We start from the raw sequence: 17379 nt of genomic DNA, 5'->3' as shown, positions 1-17379 counted from the left end.
TTGTTTTCTTTGTTTTTTTTTTTTCTTTTCATTTTGGAAATACTCCTGTGGGTACCAGAGACCTCCACTCTGATAAAATCTGTCCCAAATGGACACAGTGTCGAGGTTTCTTTCATGCTTCTCTCAGAAAGTTGAAACATATGGCAGGCTTAGCTTCCCTTGCAAAGCCAATCTGATCCCTCCAACCAAGAGGCTTTGCCTGCTCTGCTCCTGAATTCTCCAGAGCTTTCCAAGGCTGGGAGCAGCCTGGCTCCCTCCTTGCCAAAAAGCYCCACCCACAGCAATCAGCCCCGGGAACAGAATGGCTTCTGCAGGGGAAGATATGCCTGAATGAAATGAATAAACCTGGAAATAGAAGTGCTAATGATCGTTAATTATATCTACAATCAGTAATTGTGTTGGATTTTTTTACAATCATGCTTTTTTTTTAAATGACTGGACACCCTTGAGGCTGGCACCCTCACTTCCAAGTGGTCATTCTGTGTCCCTGTGCTTCCACCCAAAAAGCTCAACCACATCCCAACATACCCAGCCTATTGTGTATTATTTAAGCCATAGGATATGACAAAGCATGTTTTATGGAGCCATTAATTTATGCTGTGGGTGACTTTAACCACCCAAGAAGTATATTAATGGCCCTATAAAATACACCCCAGAGTGTCTTAATATGGTTATGAGATTGATCTTCAGCTTTTTATTCCACTATGTGTGTTATTATTGAAATAAATTGTAGGGGAAGGTGACATAGGATCCCAGTAAGGGATCTGTGGTCACAGATTTTCTCTGAGCCAGCTGTGGGTGGGACTGCAGGAGGCTGGGGATGTCCCACACAAGGGGCTGATTTTGGGATGGAGCTTTCTGGCCCAGTTCTGCTGCTGACACCAGTACCTGTCTGTGCTGGCTGATCAGTAGATTCAAGCAGAGCTGCTCATGTCCTGACACTTGGAAAGTTTTCTGTAAATACAGGGTTTGTCCAGTACCAGGAGCTGGATCATCTGTTGAAATGTTTGCCAGAGCCAGGACTCAAAGCAGCACCAGCCCATCTCCTCCTTGCCTGTCGAGAAACCCTGGATGCTGCACAGAAAATTCTCCTCCAATAAAAGTTAAGTGGGATTGCTATAAAAACAATTCTTGTTTGGGAAATAACCACAACACATGGCTTTCCTACTGACAGACTCTGGGAGTGTGAGTGTGCCAACAAGAAACTTCAATGTCTGAGAAACTGGATCTTGTTTAAAGTCTTTTTCTTCTCTTTTCTTCCAGGATCCATGTGCTCAGGCTTTCAAAGCCTTGAGGCCTGTGATATCAAAAGTTTGGGGTTTATCTGGAAATTAAGAATAAATTCTGATTTATTAAATAACCTGTACTTTCATTTGTAGTCTTAACCATTGTCATTTTTTTTATGCTCTCTGGTGGGAGCACATGGCTGTGACCTGCTATAAACCCACAACATTCCCAGTGACTAGACATGGTTTTCCATCCCAAAAAAAAGTAAAACTGTGGTTTCCTCAAGTTTCAGTCAGAAATCTGAGAGAATGAGTTGATGCTTGGGGGAGCTTTGAATTTTTAGAATTCAGGACACAGCACGAAATTTCAGAGATGTTTGACACCAAGACCRTGGGTCAATATCCTATTTGAAAGAACCTATTTGTGTGTTTGTAGCGGGGCTCAAAGCACACAGAGCACCTTCTGAAGGAGGAAGAAAGCACCAACCTTCTCATCCTGACAAATTAGCAGCTGCCAGCACATGGGCCACCAAACCACAGTGACTGCAGCCAAAAGAGYGAGGGAATCGGGCTCTGCTGAAAGGTCTGAGCCCACCCAAATCAGTTCATATAACACTGTCATGGTCAAGAGTGTGCAGATCTACATGAGATGAGGCTGGACCAGCTGCTGCAGGTGAGGAAGGATGGCTGCAGAGAGCCTTCCTCRGGTGAGGAATGTGCCTGAGCTCCTCCCTGCCCCTGTTAATGTTCAGCTTTCCCCAGKTAGGTGCCCTGTGAAGTTCCTTTAATTACTGTTTGTGAAGAGCTTAGAGACCCTCGCAAAAAGGAGARTATCATTATCAGAACTGCAGTTGTTGGGGATGAAGACAGTCTGTTAATCATTAAATCAGTCCCCTACAAAGGCAGGGCCACTGCTCCCTGGTAGAAAGGCCAGGCTGTGCAATGAAATGCAATGCCAGGTTTGTGTGGAATAATAACCCAATTATCCATCAGTTGGTGTCAGGGACCCTTCTGGGCAGGAGCWGCCCTGCCATGGGTCAAGGGCTCAGTGCTGCTAAAGGCTGACCAAGGGCTTCCTTTAATAGAGGTGTTTGGAGCAGCTGTGCCCTGAAATAATCCCCTTGCAGCATAAGGTGAAGTCACAGGGTCAGCASTGAGGACAACAAAAAACCTTGGCTATATTTGAGCTGTTGTAAGTGGGGCCACCTTCCAGGTTCTAGGGCTATCCAGCTGGTCTTGATGGATGCAATGAGTAGATAAAATKGTAGGAAATTGGTCCAGGAGAAAATCTGAAGAGAAAATCTGAAAATCAAGTGGAAGTTCTGCCTGAGGCTTGCTGGTTTTGTTAATTACCAGCAAGAGCAATTTTGGGAACACAGTGGCCCAGACATGAGTACAGGATTATGACAGGGACAGCTCCCACTTTCATTACTCTTGCAGTGTTAGTAAGCAAACCTAAAAGGGCCCTTGGAAGTCTGTCGTCTCATAAATTTTACTAGCAAAAGTGTTTTTCTAAACAGTTTTTTTCAAAAATTTTTCCATGAGGCATGAGTAGTTCTGTAAGATCTATTCAGGGCAGCCACAGCTCATGTGATGCTCACATGGATCCCAGATGATTTTTAGCATAGCAGGGCTGTCACATAGCACATCCTGCAAAATGATGGTGATGAAAATACGTCACACCCAGCRCTCGGCTGTGAACAAGGGGCTTCTTGGGCCGTGAGTTCACACGTGTGACACAACTATCAGCTATCAGACAGGCATAGATGAGAGAGAAACCCTTCCCCACCAGCCCTGCTGCTGTTCTGCAGAATTTACAGACCTCTGGAACATTTACTGCCCGGGCGATCCAGCCTGATGACCAATCCACTTGTTACTGGTGAAGGAACAATAAAAAAAAGTGTGCTCTCATCCTAAAAGTGACAAATTGTGCAGCTGGTTACTGAGCCAGCAAAAGCAGATGTGGAGCAGTTATTGCTGCTCAAATGTAAGGGATCAGCACAGCTTTAAGCACGAAAATAAAGTATGAAAGTTTCAAATGGAAAGAAACCTCTTGGAAGCAAATGAGGGCTAGACACAGCAGGTACATCGAACTTCATGAGTGCACTCCTGCCCAAAAAGGCAGGCTCTGCCCCCTCCTTGGAAGGACTTTTGTGAGCCCTGGCAATCCCATCTGCTCCCCATGGAGACCTGGACAGAGGTGCCCGAGGCGCAGGGGATGGAGCTGACTCACTGCTGTGCTATGTGACATTGGAAGAGCCTTCCGTTCCCTTGCTTGGAGGTGGCTGTGCCGCTCGGGGACCGCGAGCAGCGCCCGCAGCGACGGGAGCTCCACGGAATATCCAGATGAGAGACTGCAGCTGGGGAAAGGAGCGATGGAATGCAGGGAGTGGGGGAAGGACAGGCTTCCCCGCTCCATCCGGGACAGGTGCGGGGGCAGGGAAAGTATCCCGTCACCCTTATTAGGTCTGGGAGCTAAGCCTGGCTGATCAGCCGGGCCAGCATCACACGATGTTAGTTAGGCTGAGCTCTTTCCCCAAGCGCCGGCGCTTCCCGAGCCCGCCGCCTCCCCGGCATCGCGGATCACCGCGGGACACGCTCGGTGGGGAGATGTGAGATGAGAGAACAACCCCGGGCAGCAGCGAAAGTCTGCGGGCTGTAGTGTCTGAGCGCACATTAGGGCAGCGCGGGGAGCCAGAGCAGACTCATTGTTTCCCTGTGTCACTTCTCAGTCCCGATTAGCAGCAAAATAGGGCACGCACACATCTGACAACTGAATTCCTTGCTGGAAGGGGTTCGGTCATGCATAAGACTGCTCGAAATGAGGCCTGGCTTTCAGGTTTGGAAGCATGGAGCATGACCTGGAAGGGACAGCTGGTACGTGCATGCTTACTTATTTTCCCCTTTTGAGTTTTGCACCAGTTCTGGGTAACTTTGAAGAGTTGTGGCCAAGGACAAACAAATGGATGCCTGTCCCTTTCTCCAGCAGCCAGACCTCGCTGTTGGTCTGTCTGGCATCTAAACAATTACACGGGGACAGGACAATGCGAGAGCRTTATTAACGCCTCAAATTCGAGCACTCAATCAAAAAGCGGAGTGTAGAACTAAGAGCAGGAGCACAACTTTCACTCAGCCTTGCGCAAGCGCTTTGATACCATTTTAATGACGGGCTTGTGCAAGTTTCTCCCCGGGACTCGTACTTTGTGTCCTGTCCTGTAACAATCACCTGGAAAGCGCAAGTAAGAAGTGATTGCAGTGGTGTGCAACTGGAAAAATCCTAGAAACCCTCCCGGGAAAGCGAAGTTCTGCCATCCCCCGTGCCCTGGAACGTGAGCATCTCCTGGGGCTGAGCTGATCTCTCGGACAAGGACGATTCCTACCGGGGGGGGTTCACCCCCGCCAACCCCGGGGACGCCGCACGGACTCGTTCCTTCGGGAAAGTCGTCGGTGGAGCGGGGAGGAGCCGCGCCGTGCCGGGCCGGGCGGGGGGCAGTGCCGGCCGTGCCGTGCCGTGCCGTGCCGTGCCGGGGGCGGGGAGCGAGCGGGGGCCGGGCCGGGCCGGGGCGGGCCGTACCAGGGCGCCTGCGCCGGCAGCGCGGAGCGCGGCGGAGCGGGACGGACCGAACTGGAACAAAACAAACGGCGCTTTGTATCGCCCCGAAGGCTCCGCGCCCCGCGCAGCGCCCGCGGAGAGGGGCGGCAACACCGTGCGRCTGCCGGATTTGCTTTTTCAGCGCTTTAAATTTATTTTTTTTAATTTAATTTATTTTTTTTTTCTTAATAAGAGGGGAGAAGGGACGGCGCGGAGGGGCGGGCGGGAGGCGGTGCGCGCTCTCCGCGGGCGCGGAGCCGTGCGGGCGGTGATGGCCTGAGCGGGCGGCGGGTCCGCGCTCCCTGCGCACCTGCCGAGCGCTCCGCGGGCGCGGAGGGACGCGCAGCACCATGTCGCGGGTCGTGCAGAAGAAGAACCACTGGTCCAGCCGGGTGCGGCAGTGCGCGCTGACCCGCGGGCCCGGCGGRCAGCTGGGCTTTGCTCTGCTCGGCGGCGCGGAGCACGGAGAGTTCCCGTACGCGGGCGCGGCGGCGGGGGACGGCGAGGCGGCGCTGAGCGAGGGCGAGCTGCTGCTGGAGGTGCAGGGGGTCCGCGTGTCGGGGCTGCCGCGCTACGACGTGCTGGAAGTGATCCGGAGCTGCAAGGACCCCATCGTGGTGAAAGCCGTCCGACAAGGTGCGAGGGGGACGCGGGGCTGGGTGGCCGCGGGCGAGCGCGGTGCTGGGGGTGGCGAGCGTCAGCCCTTCGGGGCAGCGCAGRGCCCCGGCAGCCACGGAGACGGGTGCCGGGGTACCCACGCGTGTGYGCACCTTCTCAGGGCGCTGATGCACGGGCACATCTTCCTCCGGACCCGTCTGCAGTTCCCTGCCCTGCGCTAAGCGCAGCGAGAAATTGCGTGAGACTTTYCCGAAGGCACCGCGGAGCCGCCAGCGCTCCCTGCGGGGAACCCACGCGTGTCCGGGGCAGCCCGGTGTCCGGCTGGCCCATGGAGTGGCTGAGCGAGCTTCACAGCTGGGGGAATGGGGCAGGGATCCCCTCCGGCAGCAGCTGAGCATCCTTTGGAGCTGCTGAGTGATGAGTGGAGTCTTGTTCTGAAAGTGCAGTGTGTGTTTGCCGGCTGCCAGCATGGGAAGAAAAAGTTCGGACCCTCCTGCATCTTCCCCCTCGGGCTGAAAGGTTGCCCAGATTTACCTTTTTTTCCCCCGGTTTGCTTTAGGTGAGGGCACATCCGTGCTGCCGGCCCTGCAGAGCACAGGTGAAGGAACAGACAGGTAGCTGTCCCGTTTGGCTGAGGATAGGAAGAGCCTTCCATKCTGGATTAAAACGATGCCACTTCACGTCCCTGTACACTCAACAGTCRCTCAACAGGTTATCTAACAGGCCTGGCTGATGGGCTTGTGATTTCCAGGGCAGGATTTCGGTTTAGTGCCAGAAAACTGCTGGTGCTGCCGCAGCCAACGAGGCTGGTTGGATGGGCAGGAGGAGCAGGACTGGAGCTGGACAGACAAAGGTGTGAGAGGCAGAGGAGCACCCTGAGGTCAGCTCCAAGTGCAGGAAGGAAGGGAAGTTTTCTTCGTGTTGCCCAAGAGATTCCTTACGGGAAAATTTTATTTGTTACCCAGAGGTGTGTGCGTCCCAAACATGTGGGTTTCTCTCTGGCTTGTGGTGCGAGAGAGGTTTTTTTCTTTCTGCACTTGGTTCAAYCCAGCTGGTAGCTGCAGACAGAATTTATGGCCAGCTGGCAGTACTGTCACCTGAAGTCTTGTCCCTGGGCTTGCTGATGAGTTGAAAAGGGCTGCAAGCACTTGTTTCACAGCCATCCTTCCAACCCTGGGAACCAGAGCGGATCACAGCGATGGGGTGTCGAGAAGAGCTGAACCATTGCTGTGCACTCCCCCTCCATCACCCGACCCAGAGCTGACCCACCAGAGCACAGCTACTTGTTAGTCCCTTCCAGGACCCAGCAGAAATATCCCAGCAAAGTGTCAAACTCAAAAAACCACCCAATTTTCCTTTAACAAATGCCTGTTCTCCCTGCTGCGTTCACTTCACTGGGAAGTGGGGAGGGAAACTCGGCTTGCTGGCTTCCCTGCCTAGGCGGGAGGGGAAGAAAAGCATGAAGAAAAGTATGAGGAAATTAGGCAGAGTTTTTTTAAGGTACTGATTGTTTTAGCAGAAGTATTAAAATACAGCTTGTGGTGTTGCAATGTGAGCAGTGTTGGTGGGTGAAGGAAGGTGTGTATGGAACCCTTCCCAGCCAAACCATTYGTGATCAAACTTTTTGTTATTTTGCCAACATGAGTTAAAAGTCCCGGGAATAAACTGCAAATGGCAGAACTTGGTGGTAAATGTGTCTCAGCTCCTGGATATGGTCAAAAGAAGGGGCAGAGAGCTGAGTTTTAGAATACTGGTTAGGTTTATCTGGAAAATGGGAGAGAAGGGTTTAAAACCCAGCTGTAAGCCAGGGCAGGCACTTAAACCTTGGATTGTTCTCATCCTGAGCTAAGAACCAAGCCCCTGGTTACTGTGGGATTGTAGTTTCCTTTTTTTTCTCTTTCCCCATATTTTTAAAAGATGCTTTATTAGCCAAGAATGCAGAATAGAAATAAATACTTGGTTTTTAAAATCACTAMATATTTTTGTGGTCTGGAAAGCAGYTCTCTGTGCCTGYCAATGATAGCCTGGCATCTKCACGCTGCTCTGGGCAAAGCAGGGATCTCCCTCATGTATCAGAATCATAAGCATAGAAAAGAAGATTGTTTTAATTAAAATGCATTACTTCTGTGTTGATTAAAAATCTCATTATGGGAATGGCAACTGTCATTCAAYAGAAAGTGTGTGGCACTGGAGCAGACAGCAAAGGAGTGTACAGATAAGATTGTAAACATGTTTTTAAGTGTGATTTTCCTCCTCCTACCAGTTTGTAGTGCCTAATTGACTGGTGCTGAAGTGCTGGGACAATATTAGCCTGGAAATGTATACATTTTATTGCCTGTCTGTTTCRTATGACATTTACAAGGCTGGAAAAACAGGAAATTTACTATAAATAAGTCAGTCATGCAAGCATGAGCAGAGAAAATAACGGTTCTGACCTTGCACTTGGTGAAAGAGAAGAGACTGGGATGTGAAATGTAGGTGGAATAGGCTGTGCATGGGCTTTATCATTAAACCAGGGTTTGTAGACTTACAGGTTCACAGGCAATATTTTTTTTTTCACTTTTGTGAGTTGTAAGTTCAAAAAGTGAGTACAAAAAGGGGGAGTGTCTATGAAATCTCTTAATGGGAATACTGGTATTTAATACTGCTCGTGGGATTTCTTGGTTTCTCCTTGGCTTACCCTGGGAGAAAGAGTGAAGAAAGTTAAAGAACTTTAATGAAGCTTTCCCTTCCTTTTCCCCATATGCACCCTTTTTTTGCTGTTGCATTTGGGAATAAAACTGTACCATTATAGYTGCCCGTTTTTGGGGGGAGAGGGAGAGAGAGGAAGAATCTTGCTGCCATGTRTCTTAGTAACTTTCAGAACTGTCAAATGTGTGAAGAAACCTCAGTTAACATGCAGTGCTTTTATGACTGACTGTTTCCATCTTATATCTGTGCCTAAATTCTGATGAAATTGGCAATTAACTTCTGTGGAGTTAATAAATGTGTTTTTATTATTACATGGTCAGTGAGTATGGAATTAATAGATTGAATTATGGGAGCAGTGGTCACATATTCTTGTGTAAAGCTGGCATTGCCTTAACACAGTGATTTCCCAGCTGTACTGTGAATAYTGTGGTTTCCATTAATACATTTCATATTTGTCAAATTAGCTCACTCACTTTGATAAATTGATAATTAATTGCGTTGGGCAGGTCAATTATAGAATTGGGGGCACCATTTCTTCTCATGGATCGTGGTTAACAGAGTCCAGCACAACAGAACAGAAGTTTATTRTGCCATCCTCCAAAGGACAAGAATTAAGGCTGTATCTATAAAAAAGGGACCATGTTGTGTTTGAGTCAAGGTATCTGGGTTTTCATTCTCCCTCAGTGGAAGATGGTCACATTCAGAGAGGTTTTTAGGTTTTTTCTGCTCCTTGGTTCAATGACCTGTGCCAAACTATACCAAGCCAGATGCTTGGTATGGGAACTGTCAAAGTTAATATATGTGTAAACTTGTTTTGAATTAGTTTTTTCAAGTTCTCATTTCAATTCTTTCGATCCTTAAAAAAGTCTCAGAATCCCAAGCTCTTAATTTTTGAAACCAGGAGGTGCTGAGAGCAGTTTATGCARTTAATAATTTTGATAGGACTTTGCAGCTGGGTTGATCCCACGGTAGGGAGGAGTTGAGGGTGCTTGTGGGGTTTTTTTTAGCCCTGTACAGGGCAAACAGGAGCAGGCATGATCCCAAGCAGAAACAGTCACTGTTTACCCAGCACTATCAGCTGCATTTGTTTCTTTTCAAACATTAACCTGACCCTATGATAAATTCTTAAATACAGTGCAGTGACTCAATGTTTCAATGTCAGGCTGGCATCTGCTGTGTATGAGATGTTAAACTCAATTACAYATATTAATGTGAACAAAACCAGCTTCTTTCAAGAAGTTTGCATGAGCTGGTATTWGAATCTTTTATTTTCCTGAGAGAACTTGTGAGGTAATTCCTGTTTGTTATTTTGGTTGGTTTTTTTCTGGTAAACATTAAAAAAAAAGAAGAAAAAGTAGATGGATCTGTAAATTTCTATGCGTTTAGAGGTTTAGCAAAGACAGAGAAGCCGAGTGTCACTTTGTGAGTGGTGATGCTGAACATGCCACGCTGAGTGCCCATGCCTGGCACTGCAGAGCTTTGGCTTGATGTGCTGGGCCAGCAAAGGGAGAGGCTCTTTAGGGACTGAGCTCTGCCTGTTCCCACTTTACCYCTGCAGCATCATGCATCAGCCCCAGAAAGCGTTTTCCTTCAGTCTCTGCTAGTGCCAGTCGCTTGCACGGTGAATTCTCTCTGTCATTTTTCCTTCTGACCCAAATTCTTTTAGGCCCCAAGTGGATTTCARGTGGAGAGAAAGATTTGCCATCTGAAAACCTGGGTGATGTTCTTGTATTTTGGATTTGCAAGGCCTGTTCTCAAAACTCTGGATGGCTGGGTGATGGTTGGACAATAAAAAAGGGCAGAATCTCTTCTCTCACTTGGAGCGTATTTTGGTGCAAATCAGAATTCTTTTTTCTTTCAAGAAATACTGCATTTAGTTATCATGGGAAGTGTGTTGTATTGTATCAAATACTTGTATTTAATTGTATTAAATGTYTTGTGTTAAATACTGCCTTGAGGGAGACCTTATCTTTGCTGTGCCTGAGTTTACAGTGCAGCACTCAGGATTTAGGAGTTGATCYTGCCTGTGGCAAAGCAGCCATCCCTCCTGGGCAGCACCCCAGGGCGTTAGAGCCCAAGAGCCACATCTTGCCTGTTGCAAAAATTTCCAGGAATTAATGTGATTCTTTTAATGGCATGAAAGGGGATTATGCTTTCTGTAATAAAGTTAATCTTTCCACCCATTGAGATGGGACTCCTGGCTCCCTCTTTATGGCCAGTCAGATCACAGAGCAATAAAATCACAATTAAGGTCTAATTACGGGCAGTCATTCARCATCATTGCAAAATAAGATGTTAACACCATTCTGCATGTTGTTCCGTGTTTTTAAGACCGAGTTACAACTCCTGCATGAGTGAATTATTGACCTGCTATCACGAGATTTAAGATTCATCTTCCATGTTAGAAATGTAAGGATTTTTTTTTATTTTTTTTAAACAGGTTTGAAAGCCAAACCAGCAGCAGCTCCATGTGTTCCTGGGTTTGGGATTGTCATTTTCCTCTGGTTCAGCTCAGGCTGTGATCATTCATGCTTCTCTTCTGGCTGCTCCTCTATCTCTTGATCTGATGCCTGAGAAGCACACTTTGGCAGGGTATGCATGCACAGGGAAACATTTGCCCCAGGGCAGCTGCATTAAGGTGTAAAGATATTCAGAGCAGCACTTTTGTGGCTGTGCAGAGCCCATGATTTGGGCCCTCTCTCATTAGATTTCAGCCTGGCTCAGTTTGAAGTAAAGTGGAAGCCCAGAAGATGCTGCTGCTGCCTCAAGGGCATTTTCTATCGGGTCTGGGCTGTGGGCAAGGGCAGGATCCTTGGGACCTCTCTGGMGGTTTTTTAAAGTAATTGGCCAAGTTTTTTATTTGCATTCCTTTACTTAAATCCAGACACGAGCTATGCCTGCTAGTTATTTCAGGTGTTTGGGTTTTGTTTTTTTACACTTCCTCTGACTTTGACTGGAACTTGTAAATCAAGGCATTTGGTTTTGATCTTTGTGTGCTGCGAGTGACTTAAATTTCTTGGTGAAAAGCACAGAGCAGTGGTTCTGTATGGGAAAGTACCATGAATTTATAAAAGGACTATGAAGAATTGGAGGCAAAATRTGATCTGAAGGCAGGGATCCTTGCTGTGAGCTCTCAGTGGTACTTGGAGGGCTGGTTCCCAGACTTCTCCATCCTGCCTGAGCTCTCTCCAGCTCCACAGAATGCAGATCCTCCTGGTCTGTATTTCTCCAGAGCTTTTGTGCAGCTCAGCCACGGAAAAGATTTATTTTTGCTTTTTAGAAGCTGAGCATGAAGTGACCTTTCAGCAGCAAGGGCTCGGGGATGGGTCATCCCCCGTGTGCTCTCTGAAGATCCTCTCCTCTCCTCTCCCTGTCCCTGTCACCAGAGGGGTGACAGCACTGAGTGACAGCACTGCTGAGCCTGCAGGACCAGCTCCTGCAGAAACATCATTTTCACCGCTATCATCATTTTCTCTGTCTCTCCTGATGCTCAGTGTTTTTTTTCCTGGGTTTATATTTCAGTCTGGTGCTGCCTGCCCTGGTGTAGCAGGTAAAGGCTCAGAGCYCTGAGAGAACCCCGGGATCGGAGCCTTTGATGGCTTCAGTTTGGGGCTCCCTGCACGGATCTGGTGTTGGGAAACAAACTGAAGCCTAGGAAATCATCCAGACTTTATCTGCTGATCTCAGAGAGGGCTGTGGAAGAGGCTGCCTGTTTCCAGAGCAGTTTGGCAGCTTTTGCATCGGGCTGGTATGCTGGCAGATTGTGATCTTTTTTTTTTTTTTTTTTTCTCCCTTCTTAAGTGCCATTTTTTGCTTTTCCTTCTGAACCAAATAGGTGGGTCAGCATCCCCCTTGGCCCTGCAGGAGCAGTGTGGCTCAGGGTAAATGGGATATTTTTGTTGAGATCCACCCTTCAGTTTCCAAAGGTCACACACTCCATCCATCCTCCCTCCTGTGACATTTTAAATGGTTTCCAGAGCTATTCCGCTGCTACAGGCTGGAATGATGGCATCATGCTCTCTGTTACTCCCCAGCCCTGACTCTGGCATCGTTTGTGCTGAACTGTTTTGTGTTAGTAATATTATTTAAACCTGCAGCTTTTTTTTTCTTTAACTGCCCCTAGTAGACCTTGGAGAAACAAAATAGTTTTTTYTTCAGGTCCTGACGTTTTGGGTTACATTTTTACACACTTGGCTTTTGGCTAAAAACGGTTCCAGTTTTTGTAGTTGAGAGGGCTTGCATTGTAACTTAAAAGAAAAAAAATAAGGTTTTAAAAAAATATTTATTGAATTTCATTAGCTGTCCCTTATTAGACTAAACARTAATGCTTATTACACGGTGTGAAAATAATGCAAAGTGCCCTGTCTTCACAATGGAACAGGAAATCAAAACAAACAAAGCCTTTGGGATGACTTGCAAAGTGGAACAGATGCCCTTACAATTGCATGGCATTTGAATAAGGAATCAGTTTTGCATGGTTTGCTAATCCTTCAGTAAAGAGTTCATTGTCTTGGATTATACATCTGTAATTTTGGAGCCCGCAAGTCAGTGTCTCRGTACAATTAGGGTGGGAAGAGACTGACTTCTTTCTTCATTTCCTTAATCTCTATCTTGTTTTTTAAGAGGAAAACCTCAACTCTGGGGTTTTTCATTTAGTTATTAACAAAAAGGCCTTTGAAAAAGAAGCTGCCTCAAATCCAGCCACTCCCTCAACACAAACAAAGCTGTGCAGATATTGTGTACTTTCTAAAAACCCCAACTTTGATGTTCAACCTGTCTTATTCCAGTGGAGCAGATCCTGCACTAAGTGGGTGTTAGACCAAACTGATGACAGACACAGATGTCTCGGGGTTTTTTGGATGCATAAGAGAGGAGAGTTACCTCCCAAACAGGCTGAACTGGACAGGTGAGGGGCTGGGCTGCAGAATAACTGGGAAAAGACTTTTTTAAAAATAGCTAGGGACGTGCCCATCCTCCTCCTTTCCCAAAGGCACAGCTGGAACTCCCAGTTAGAGATTTAAATGGCAGGGATGCAGATGGGTATTCCTGGGGCTTGGACCTGCAGAGGAGCCGTTCACTGGAGCCTGAATTTGGGGACTCTGCTGTCCCAAGGTGCTGCACTGGGACTCAGCACTGCCTGGTGGGGCTTTGGCAGCCACAGCTCCAGCCCAGACTTTGTTCCCTCCCTGTCCTGAGGTGAAAGAGGCATTAGTCTGATGTAAAACATGGAATCATGTCCTTCTCTTTTCCCTGGTACGCATTTTTCCTTAAACAATGAAGTGGCAAATGTAGAATATCTTCTCCAAGAGCTCTGGTGGTGGTCGAGAGCAGCAGCTTGGCTGCATCAGCAAGTCCARAGGTTCTGCTGGCTGCTCAGCAGGGACCCTGAGGATCACAGAATCTGTTGTTTCTGAATGAAATCAGCAAGTTGTTTGCTTTTTGGGAGGGGATGRCTCGCTTTGTTGTTGTTAGATCGTCTTCTGCTGGTACCCCAGCGAACGCCGTGTATTTGTTTGATGTGCAAATACCGAACTTGCTTAGCAATGGTATAGAGTGTTTTGTTAACTTTTGTATAGTCTGTGTGCACTGTGGAGTGCTCTCCATCACCTACAGTCTGCTGTTATTAATCAAGCTGTTTCCAGGTGGAGATCTGAGCTGACAAATGCTTTTAAACGTGTACTGTAGCTTTCCTTTTCTTTCTTTCTTTTTTTTTTCTTTTTTTAATGAAGAGATGTGGACACGCTGAGATTGTTCACCTAATTTCACGTGGAGCTATTTTTGCCTGTTCTGAGCCACAGTCCATAAATCCCTGGTGCTGCAGGAAGCTTTGTTTGCTACAGGTGGAGCGAGGCAATTAAACCCCCACTGTCTGTCTCTGGCTTTCTGCAGGAGGTGTGGAACTGCTCTGGGCAAAATCCAGATGGGCACTGAGGATATCAGGGCTGTGCTGGTCCAAGGGTTGGCTGCTCGCTGAGGTTACATATGGGGGAGAATTTTATGTCTTTACCCAGCCTGCAGCCTGCCCCAGAGGAGGAGCTTGTGAAAAAGTTGTGTCACCCATCAAAATAGTTTGAATTCTTGGGTGAGACTCCGACAGTATATGATTGGTGTGTATATATGAATATATATATTTAACTTCTTAGCATCCATGTTGTCAAATGCTGCTTCAGTGGAAAGTTCCATAATGTCCTTTTCTTCACCCTTAATTTTTCCTTTTTCATGGATACCAATCCCATGATTTCAGCAGCTCAGGTTGTTAAACAGTCAGTGCAGTGGATTTCGCCACCAGTGCTGAAATTTGTTGTTAGCACAGGTATTTGGAAGCTGAAAAGGAAGAGTAYAAAACCACCACCATTATGGCTGAGGACAGTTCCCATGCTCATTACTTCATCACGAGATGCCCGGGCAGCCTCTGATCCTGTAAAAACATTGAATTGACMCTGAAAAAACATTGAAACTATTGTGATGTTCCTGTGGTGAAACCGTKTCTGTGATCCTGTAAATCATCTGCAGGAATGTGTTGGTTTTGAGCAATAATTTGCTCATGGAACCTCGGAGGCTTTCAGGTTATGGGATACGGCTGCTGAAGAAGATCCAGATCCCCTTTTCCTGACAAACACTGGGGGCAGCTGCTCTCCAGACCTTTGCCTGGCCCTGTGAGTCATTTCAGGAGTGCAGGAGGGAAATCCAGAGGCAGGCTATAAACTTTATCTGGGAAAGGTGCCCGGTTTCGCCGTGCASGGTGATCTCTGGCGTGTCAGAGGCCATAAAGTGGCACTGAGCTCCCCATTCCTGGGCAGTGAGAGTTACTCTTTAACACCAGGGCATTCCTCTGAGGCTGGGGAATGTCCTGAATACCTGGATGCATGATGTCACCCTGTCAGGGGTGATAAATTTGGGGCCCTCTGGTGCCAGGCAGTGCATGGACCCGAGAGTTGTCCTTTCCTGGGTGTTTGCAGAGAAGAGGGAGGGTTGTGGTGATGTGTGGAGGGGAAAGCCAGGCACAGGGGCTGTGGGGCTTATTTGGGATGTTTGTGACACGGTCATGGACCCACAAATCTTGGCTCCCTCTTGCTGTGCTGTGGGGCTCTGCTGCTTCCCAGATCCACATCAAAACAGAGGAAAAGGGTGAATTTCCTCAGCTGGAGCAGCTCCCTTGTGCATTGCCAGGTTGTCCTGCTCAGGTGGAGCTTTGCCCCAATACGTTTCCATAAAATACCCTTTAGGTTTTAATTTGTGCTTGTGAAACATGTGAAAGGCTGAAATTTTTATCTGCAAAAGAGATAGCTTGGGGACTATCCAAGGTGACTTTTCAATTTATTTTYGTTTTCTGTTGCCAGTTTTCCAGTTGTATTAGTTGGTGCTGGAAATACCCACGTATCAGTTTTTCCAGGAGCTAAGTACAAAGAGCGTTTTTTCACATAGTTCTGAGCTGGGATAGGCTATCTTGGTCACATTGCAGGCTGGCAAATTTGGATCTGCTGAAGCTGTTACACATGAGAAAAGCCCCAGTAAAAATGAGAGTGCTTAAATTTAAGCATGTGCTAACGTAACACATTGCAGAGGGCTTTTTGTATCTCGGTCTGTAAAAGATGCTATAATCAGCACCCAGGCTTGCCTAAACCGGTGTGGAAATCGCTGTTTGCCTAAAAAGCCAGGCGAGTTGTCACAATCCCAACATTAAAAGGCTGCAGAGGATTAACCAAAACCTATTTCAAATTGATTTAGTGTGGCTGATGTGCTGCTCAGCTGRCTCTGCTGTGTCCTGCCGGGATGCTTTGAGCTGCTCAATCCCCAAACCGAGTGGGTGAGCTGGCACTGCATCCTGCTGGGATGCTGCTGCCTGTTCTTCCCCCGGGGATGCTGAAGAGAACAAGGAATCCCTGCCTGYCCAGCTGGCTCCTCACAGTCAGCTTTTATTTTCCTGTTTTCTCTCCTGGTGCAGCTCCTGCCGCTGCCCGGATGGGATCTCGCCCCTGGCACCGAGTACAAGATTTTTCCACGGTGCAGTTGAGTTGGCAGGGAAGGTTCCATCAGCTGCCTGGCTCAGGATGTGCTGGATGCTGTAATTCTGTGGTGGATTTCTGACAAAAGAGTGTTCCTGCAGCAGATCCTGCCCCCCAGGCCCTGGGTGCGTGCTYGACAGGAAGGTTCAAAACTTTCCTTCAAAAAGTTAGGGACTTTTTCAGCAATCTTGCACACTTAATTAAAACTGATGTTCCTCTTTTCCTTTATCAGTTGCAGATGGAGGTGGATTTTACAAATAATAGGTGATTTTTGATGCCGTTCTGCTCCGGTTACTTCATTTTTATAAACCTCAAGCATCTTCCCAGCAAGCTGTGGGCTTTGTCAGGCAGAGCCTGATCCTCCCTGAGCTCGGGCTGAGGAAAGGCTTCCCATTAGCATCACCAGCTGATAAACAAAACTTCATCAAGGCCTCCAAAGGACAGAGCTTTCAAGTACTGGGACGCAGCAGCAGCACTGCGGAATGCTGATAAATGTCTGAACTGGTGGCAGAAACAGTGGTGAATATTTATTGTGTACTTACTTCTCCTCAAAGTCCCTGATGTGGAAGAGACWTCAGCATTGTGGTACATCACAGTGGGTCATATTCTGAGGGCTTTTTGCCATAAAAGTGTTGTTTCTAGCTCAGATTTAGCCAAAAGGTGCTCTCAGACTCAGCTCTCCTTAAGGTGGTGTTGCACATCGATGCCTTGTAATGCCCCCAGGTGAGCTTTAAGTTGTGACATTTACAGAAAATGTGACTGAAGCTTCCCCCTCTTGGAGGTAAAGATGCAATATTTGCATTTTTTAGCACTGSCTCACATAGCTGCTCACATAGTTTATAAAAGAAGACAGAATGGTGTATGCCTTGTCTTCCCCTCCTCTTAACTCTGCATTTCCTCCTCTCTGCTCAAATCAAACAGCAGTGACATTTCAAAATCTTCCTGAATGGCAGAATTAGAAATACTCCTTTTCTAAGGAGCCTGCAAGAGGCAGTTTAAACATTGCATGCAGCCGCTCCRGTAGGAAGTTGTTTAACTTGTCGAAATCTCTCTTTTACTGCAGAACCTCTATTGAAAATGACAAATTGCTTAAAGCAGTTTCCATGTTAGACTTTAAAAAATTCAGTTTCTTTCCACCCAGAACACGTGGAAGGCATTTGTGCACTTGCCTGACTGTTCCTCTGTCCTAAGGCTTACACTTTGGACTTCATGTAATTTTCACATGCAGCTGCTTGGGTTTGTTTTC

The sequence above is a fragment of the Malurus melanocephalus genome, unplaced genomic scaffold (genome assembly GCF_030028575.1).
Source record: "Malurus melanocephalus ecotype Western Australia unplaced genomic scaffold, MMel_1.1 scaffold_64, whole genome shotgun sequence".
Taxonomy (NCBI): domain Eukaryota; kingdom Metazoa; phylum Chordata; class Aves; order Passeriformes; family Maluridae; genus Malurus; species Malurus melanocephalus.
This window is presented reverse-complemented; position numbering follows the sequence as displayed.